At 49.2% G+C, this 8321-nt stretch overlaps 1 long non-coding RNA gene across 1 annotated transcript in view; it reads left to right on the plus strand.

The window, feature by feature from the left end:
• Positions 1-7543, plus strand: part of LOC139250520 (uncharacterized) — a 44791-nt gene extending 37248 nt beyond the window's left edge. The window contains exon 4 of the long non-coding RNA XR_011591317.1: positions 7442-7543. This is a non-coding gene — a long non-coding RNA (uncharacterized lncRNA). The remainder of the gene's footprint in view (positions 1-7441) is intronic.
• Positions 7544-8321: the final 778 nt, after the last annotated feature.

The following is an 8321-nucleotide window of genomic DNA, read 5'->3' on the forward strand; positions in this document are numbered from 1 at the left end:
CAATTGTGAGTCAGTCAGCCCCTTTTTAAAGTTTATGTTGGGAGCTTTTGGGAACTTATAGGTCTCGGTTCCCTCTGAGCATCGCTGTGTTGGTGCTGCACTGTGGCTGGAGAGAGGCATTGAAATAGGTCACAAGATGTTAGCCTGGTGGGTTGATATCACTGCTTCATTCACTTGTCAACTGGTTCGGTGAACGACAACAACTTGCATTTATATAGCGCCTCTAATGCAGTAAAACATCGCAAGGCGCTTCACAGGAGCGTTATAAATCAACATTTGATCCCAAGCCACCTAAGAAGCTATTGGACCAAAAGCTTGGTCGAAGAGATAGGCTTTTAAAGCAAGTCTTTAAAGGAGGAGAGAGAGAGAGAGAGAAAGGCGGAGAGGTTTAGGAAGAGAATTCCAGAGCTTGGGGCCCAGGCAGCTGAAGGCACGGCCACCAATGGTGTGGCGATTATAATCAGCGATGCGCAAGAGGCCAAAATTAGAGGAGCGCAGACATCTCGGGGGTTGTGGAGCTGGAGGAGATTACAGAGATAGGGAGGGGCGAGGGCCAAGGAGGGATTTGAAAGCAAGGATGAGAATTTTAAAATCGAGGCGTTGCTTAACCGGGAGCCAATGTAGGTCAGCGAGCACAGGGGGTGATGGGTGAGTTAGGACACGCGCAGCCAAGTTTTGAATGACCTCTAGTTTACAGAGGATAGAACGTGGGAGGCCAGCCAGGAGTGTGTTGGAATAGTCAAGTCTAGAGGCTTGGATGAGGATTTCAGCAGTGGATGAGCTGAGGCAGGGGCGGAATTGGGTGATGTTCCGGAGGTGGAAACAGGCAGTCTTCGTGATAGCACGGAGGTGAGGTTGGAAGCTCACCTCGAGTCACATTGGACACCAAGGTTGCGAACAGTCTGGATCAGCCTGGGACAGTTGCTGGGGAGAGGGATGGAGTTGAGTGGCGGAACCAAAGAATGGTTTCGGTCTTCCCGATATTTAGTTGGAACCCATCAAAGATATTTTAGGTGAGCTCTGGTCAGACCCCGTCTGGAGTAACTGCGTTCAGTTCTTGGCACTGCCCCTCAGGAAGGATATATCGGCCTCGGAGGGGCAGCAGTGCAGATTCACTTGAATGATACCCGGGGGCTAAAAGGGTTAAATTACGAGGACAGGTTGCACAGACTAGGCTTGTATTCCCTCGAGTATGGAAGCTTCATCATCATAGGCGGTCCCTCGAATCGAGGATGATTTGCTTCCACTTCAGAAAGTTCACAGGTGTTTCAATGAAGGACCTGATATTCCAGATCCTGAACGACATCCTGAAGAGTGGAAGATGCCTGTGTGTGGATTTTTTTAACGTATGATGGCCGTTGCACACCAGACACCACACGGGCTTGACAGAGTTAGGTCTTGTTCCAGAGGCAAGGGTTACCCAGGACGACTGGAGACCTGCTCTGCTGCACGGACCTAGTATGTACACATATCGCAGTGTGCGCTGGCCCGTGCTGCTCCTGGGCCCTCGCCTCTCCTGGGCCCCGAACCCGCGCCTCTCCTGGGCCCTGATCATGTCCCTCTACAAACTCTTGCCGCTCCTTCGTATCGAAACTTAATGGGTGACCTAATGGAGGTGTGTAAGATGATTAAAGGAGTTGATGGGGTCGATCGAGCGAAACTATTTCCACTGGTGGGGGCAGTCCAGAACAAGAGGGCAGAACCTTAGAATCAGAGCCAGGCCGTTCAGGGGTGATGTCAGGAAGCACTTCTTCACACAAAGGGTGCTGGGAATCTGGAACTCTCTCCCCCAAAAAGCTGTTGATGCCGGGGGTTCAATTGAAAATTTAAAAGCTGAAATTGATAGATTTTTGTTAAGCAAGGACAATAAGAGATATGGAACCAAGACGGGCAGATGGAATTAAGATACAGATCAGCCATGATATAATTGGCGGAACAGGCTCGAGGGCCTGAATGGCCTCCTCCTGTTCCAAGGGATCTTTATCAAAGTTTGGCAAACTTTGTCTTTGGCCAATGTGACTGTTTATCAATTATCAATCTATATTAGCCAAATCAGCTCCTGATCTGGTCCAGTAACTTATTTAACTGCAGGCAATTAAAACTTGGCGGATATAAATGGAATAATACTCATAAATCCTGTTTAACCAGTTGAGTGCAAGACTTTGTAATCCGGGGGGAGTTGCTGCTAACGGGGCAGATGACCCTATATTAGATCGCCCCATGCGGCACACTGCCTGTGGGGGTATGACCAGTGGGTGAGCAAGCACAGGAGGTCCGCGGACCGAAAGCCATCGTTTTATTTTGCTTTGGGCGTTCATTCAGCGGCAAGCCTTTCCCCGCAAACAGGCGCAACGGATTTTTATGTTCCTGGGGTAGTGAGTGGTGCATTTTGTGAGCACACCACCCTTTCAATCGTGGGAGCTGGCTTTAAATTCAGCTCACAACACCGCAAACTAGGTAGACGAGGAAGACCAATTGGCCCATCTTTTGATCAGGCACTTTACAGTCTTCCGGACAACATTGGGTTCAACAAAACGTCCAGACCACAACCTCTGCCCCCCAAATTATTTCCGATGGCAGCTGATGATGATACTGCTGCTCCCATTTCATCATCATCATCATCATCATAGGCCGTCCCTCGAACGAGGATGACTTACTTCCACACCAAAAGGGATGAGTTTGCAGATGTTTCAATGGAGGACCCGATAGTCCAGTCCTGAACTCCACGGGTGGAAGATGCCTGTGCGTGGATTTGTTTTACCGTGTGGTGACCGTTGGAGTGTCAGCCTAAATTTATGTGCGCAAGTCCCTGGAGTGGGTAATGAACCCACAACCTTTTGACTCAGAGGTGAGAGTGCTGACCAACTGAGCCACAGAAGGTGGAACACTAGCCATAAAATGGGGGACACAATAGGGGAAACTGACCCCAAAATGTGGACAGCAAACCCCAAAAGGTGGGGCACAATGTGAGACCCTGACCCAGAATGCGAGGCATTGACCCCAAGGGGAGGAGGATCTCAATGATGGTGACCATCCATTCATCTGTTTCTGCTAACGCTGATATCGTTCCCATTGCACACATTTAAATAACATTGAAGTGTTCTGGAACGCATGAAAGGGTGTTCCACAACATATCTCAATATTTTAGGCCGTCTATTTCCCACATTGTTAAGTGATGAAGTTACCGGCCAAGAGCAGGAGATTCCATGTTACTTCGCCCATTTTCTCTCCCTTCTCTCGCTTGAAGGCCGACTCTTGCTGAAGTACAGCTCCACAAGCAGTGGGTTACCTCTTGCAAATGGCCATTCCCTTGCATGCGTCTATACAGTGGATATTGGAAGCTGAATAAACAAGAAGGTGGGGGGCAGAATCAAAAGAAAGACGCATTCATATAGCGCCTTTTACGCCCTACAGCGCCACCAAGGCGCTTTACAGCCAGTGAAGTAGTTCTGAAGTGTAGTGACTGTTGTAATGTAGGAAACGCTACGCGTGCGCACTCGGTCCGTGCAGCAGAGCAGGTCTCTGGTTTACCCTTGCCACTGGATAAAGGCCTAGCTCTGTCAAGCACACCTCTTCTCGACCCATCTTTTGGTTCTTTACTTGTCCCATTACCATCTCCATTTGCCTCGCACCACCATCCCTTTGTCATTTAATCTCTCCTGCCTCCCACCCAATCACAGACCTTCCCTTTTGTTCTTCCCTCCCCTCCCCCCTTTCCCCACCCCTACACTTGCTTAAAAACCTGTTACATCTCTAACTTGTTCCAGTTCTGACGAAGGGTCACCGACCTGAAACGTTAACTCTGTTTCTCTCTCCGCAGACGCTGCCCGACCCGCTGAGTGTTTCCAGCATTTCCTGTTTCTATTTTGGAGTTCCAGCACCCGCGGTATTTTGCTCGTTCCGTCCACCCAGAAAGCACCCACAATCCAGCCATCATGAAATGCAATTGTTGCTAAAACGGTTCTAGGGATTTTGCCTGTAGCACTTGGAGTGATGGTTCTGTGCGGTCGGGCCAGCGGTCCGGTACCCCAAGAGGGGGCGCCGGGCTACATGTTGGCACCACTCCATGGCAACCTCTCATCCTGCAATTTACCCCCCCCCCCCCCCCCACCGCGGGGCGCGCAGGGCGATGACATCATCGCTGTGTGTGTGCCCCCCCGCCCGGGGGGAAATGTACAGGGCGCTGGGCAAACCCGTTTTCGCCTGCAGTATCCTGGGGGCAATTCCCGGGATGGGGGAGGGGGGCTCTGTTCTCCGCGCCCGGGGGATAAAAAAATTAGCGCTCCACAGGCCTTTCCCAACGGGGCAATTTCACCCCCCTGTGAAGAATTTTCTGGCATCAGTTCTAAACTTGCTTTTGACCACTTTGATTGTGTCCCCTTATCCTATTTTCACCATTCAGTATTCCGGATGCGCTGTTTCTCCATTGCTTACCAATTTAGAAACTTTTAAAGCATAATTTCTCGGCCACTTCCTTTCAACAACAGCAACAACTTGCATTTATATAGCGCCCTTAATGTAGTAAATCATCTCGAGGCGCTCCGCGGGAGCAATTTACCAAACAATATTTGACACCGAGCCACATTAGGAGATATTATCAAAAGCTTGGTGAAAGAGGGAGGTTTTCAGGAGCGTCTTACAGGAGAGGAGAGAGAAGCGGAGAGGTTTAGGCAGCTGAAGGCACGGCCACCAATGGTTGGGTGGGCGGGTGGGGAAGATACCCCCAGTTTACAGCACAGAAGGAGGCCGTTTGGACCACTGTGTCCGTGCCTAATCTTTGCTCAAGCATTCTGACACGCATCCCAATGTCTGGCCCTCTCCAGCCCTGCAGTTCCTCTGCTTCAGATGTTTGTCTACTTTTCCTTGAAAAAAACCAGACTGCCGTGGTCTCTGCTATTTTCCGTCGCTCCAAAATATTTAGGAGAAAATTGTAGTAATTGACAACATGTTCTTACTGTCGTGAGAATCAGGGATAGAAGCAGCCCCAGCTGCATTGTCACCCTGGTGGAACAAGAATCCAATCTCTCACTCCCTCTGCTGGATAAACTGGTATTGCGGCATTTTCATCAAAGGGGCGAGAACTCTGAGGTTATACCTATCGGGAAAGATTGGGGCTCTTTTCTCTAGAAAGCAGCAGACTGAGGGCTGACCTGATTGAGGTCTTTAAGATTAGGAAACGGTTCCATAGGGTAGATGTAGAGAACATGCTTCCACTTGTGGGCAAGACCAGAACTAGGGGCCATCAATATCAGACAGTCACTAATAAATCCAATGGGGAATTCAGGAGAAACTTCTTTACCCAGAGAGCGGTGAGAATGTGGAACTCGCTGCCACAGGGAGGGGTTGAGACGAATAGTATCGATGCATTTAAGGGGAAGCTGGATAAACACATGAGGGAGAAAGGAATAGAAGGATGTGGTGATGGGGTGAGATGGAGAGGGGTGGGAGGGGGCTGGTGTGGAGCATAAACCCCGGAACGGATCCACGGGGCCAAATGATCGGTTTCTATGTTGGCCGCGGCAACTAATGCGCGCACAGAAGGGTCCCATGGACAACAATTCAATAAATGACCAGCTCATCTGTTTTAGTAATGTTAGTTGAGTGATAAATATTGACCAGGATGACGGGGAGAACTCCAAAATAGCTGAGGGAGTTCTCAGTTTAATGCCTCGTCCGCAAGACGGCACCTCCTACAGTGCAGCGCTACCTCAGCCCAGCGGAAGCACGGGCCCAGCCCACACTGCGATATGTGTGCGCACCAGGTCCGTGCAGCAGAGCTGGTCTCCAGTCGTCCTGGTTAACCCTTGCCACTGGACCAAGACCTAGCTCTGTCGAGCCCGTGTGGTGGCTGGTGTGCAACGGTCACCCCACGTTAAAAAAAAAAATCCACACACAGGCATCTTCCATCCTTCAAGATTGAGTTTGAGATCTGGAATATTAGGTCCTTCATTGAAACATCTGTGAACTTTTTGGCGTGGAAGCAAGTCATCCTCGACTTGAGGGACTGCCTATGATGATGTTGACCTCAGTGCTGCACTGGAGTGTCAGCTTGGATTTTTGTGCTCCAGAGTAGGACTGCTGCATCAGAAGCAAGATTGCTACCGACTAAACCACAGCTGGCACCTTTAAGAGCTTCTTTAAAACCCTTTTCTTTCACCAAGAATTAGGTTGCCCCCTCCAAATGTCGACTTCTTCGGCTTGATGTCCATTTGTTTTCTTGAAGCCTCTGTGAAGCTCATGCGGACATTTTTTTACATTAAAGGCACCACATAAATTCAAAGTTCATTTTGTTGTGGCCCAAGTTCAGTGACCTGCATTCCCATCAAGCACAGCTTCCCTACTGGGATCGCAGAATCGGTGAATTGTCCCTTTAAACCTGTCGCATAAGAGACCTGTAAACTCTCCCACAGGTCCTATCTGTTGATGGGGAACTAAGGATGGGCAATAGATTTTAATTATCAACAATAGCATTTTGCGAGATTTTGAGAAGGATCCGTACAGTAATTTATTAGTCCTAATTAAAAAAAAAAAATTTGTTCCAGGCTGTGGGTGTCGCTGGCAAGGCCGGTATTTATTGCCCATCCCTAATTGCCCCTTGAGAAGGTGGTGGTGAGCCGCCTTCCTGAACCGCTGCAGTCCGTGTGGTGAAGGTGCTCCCACAGTGCTGTTAGGGAGGGAGTTCCAGGATTTTGACCCAGCGACGATGAAGGAACGGCCGATATATTTCCAAGTCAGGATGGTGTGTGACTGGGAGGGGAACGTGGAGGTGGTGGTGTTCCCATGCACCTGCTGCCCTTGTCCTTCTAGGTGGTAGAGGTCGCGGGTTTGGGAGATGCTGCCGAAGAAGCCTTGGCGAGTTGCTGCAGTGCATCTTGTAGATGGTACACACTGCAGCCACGGTGCGCCGGTGGTGGAGGGAGTGAATGTTGAAGGTGGTGGGTGGGGTGCCGATCAAGCGGCTGCTTTGTCCTGGATGGTGTCGAGCTACTCGAGTGTTGTTGGAGCTGCACTCATCCAGGCAAGTGGAGAATATTCCATCACCCTCCTGACTTGTGCCTTGTAGATGGTGGAAAGGCTTTGGGGAGTCAGGAGGTGAGACACTCGTCGCAGAATACCCAGCCTCTGACGTGTTCTTGTTGCCATGGTATTTATGTGGCTGGTCCAGTTAAGTTTCTGGTCAATGGTGACCCCCAGGATGTTGATGGTGGGGGATTTGGCGATGGTAATGCTGTTGAATATCAAGGGACGGTGGTTAGACTCTCGCTTGTTGGAGATGGTCATTGCCTGGCACTTGTGTGGCGCGAATGTTAAAGAGTTCAGTGACATTTCTTTTTAAAACAATAATTGTTGTTTTGCATAACATTTTTAATATAGATTCATAAATATTTTGTTTATTGGGTAAAAATAAACCCCCCAGTAAAATGATTTCCTCTGATTGCAGATGGATTTGCCCCCTTTCTATCTATGACAAGCCGCGACATTGTGCTCGCTGCTCCGGGTAGCCTGATGGCTCCGGGGCCCCAGCACTATGACATTAGCCAAGTGCAGGTAAGACCGTGTTATTGCCAGTTCAATGTGACCGACAAAGATAAACTTGCCTTATTAATACAACGAATAATTCTAAATAATCACACGATAAATCCTGTTATTGCTACGGTACACACACATAGGGCCCAAGTTTCCACATGATTCGCGCCTGATTTTTAGGAGCAACTGGTGGAGAACGGACTATTTTAGAAATCGCAATTCTCCACTTTTTTTTTCTGCAGTTCTAGTCAGGTAGAACAGTTCTAGTTTAGAACAGAATTTTTTCTTCAAAAGGGGGCGTGTCCGGCCACTGACGCCTGATTTGAAAGTTTCCACAGTGAAAATGTACTCCAAACTAAAGTAGAATGGAGCCAGTGAAGATTTTTGTAGAACTGAAAAAACCTGTTCTACACATTAAAAAATCAGGCGCAGGTTACAAATTAGGCGTCCAGAACGAGGTGGGGGGGAAGGGAACTCATTAAATTCTACAATAAATCCTTATTTATACTTCTACAAATATTATACAAATAAATCCAACCTGAATAAACATTTATAAGCCAAGAAAAGATTAAATAAACCATCTTCCTACCTGTGTGAAAGTGCTTCAGCCAGGGAGAATTCTGCAGCCGTTCGTGCCGCTGAGAGAGAGAGAGAGAGAGAGAGAGAGAGAGAGAGGGAGAGGGAGAGGGAGAGGGGGAGGGAGAGGGAGAGGGGGGGGGAGGGAGAGGGGGGAGGGAGAGGGAGAGGGGGGGGGAGGGAGAGGGGGAGGGAGAGGGGGGGGGAGGGAGAGGGGG

The sequence above is a fragment of the Pristiophorus japonicus genome, chromosome 2, assembly GCF_044704955.1.
Source record: "Pristiophorus japonicus isolate sPriJap1 chromosome 2, sPriJap1.hap1, whole genome shotgun sequence".
Classification (NCBI taxonomy): Eukaryota; Metazoa; Chordata; class Chondrichthyes; family Pristiophoridae; genus Pristiophorus; species Pristiophorus japonicus.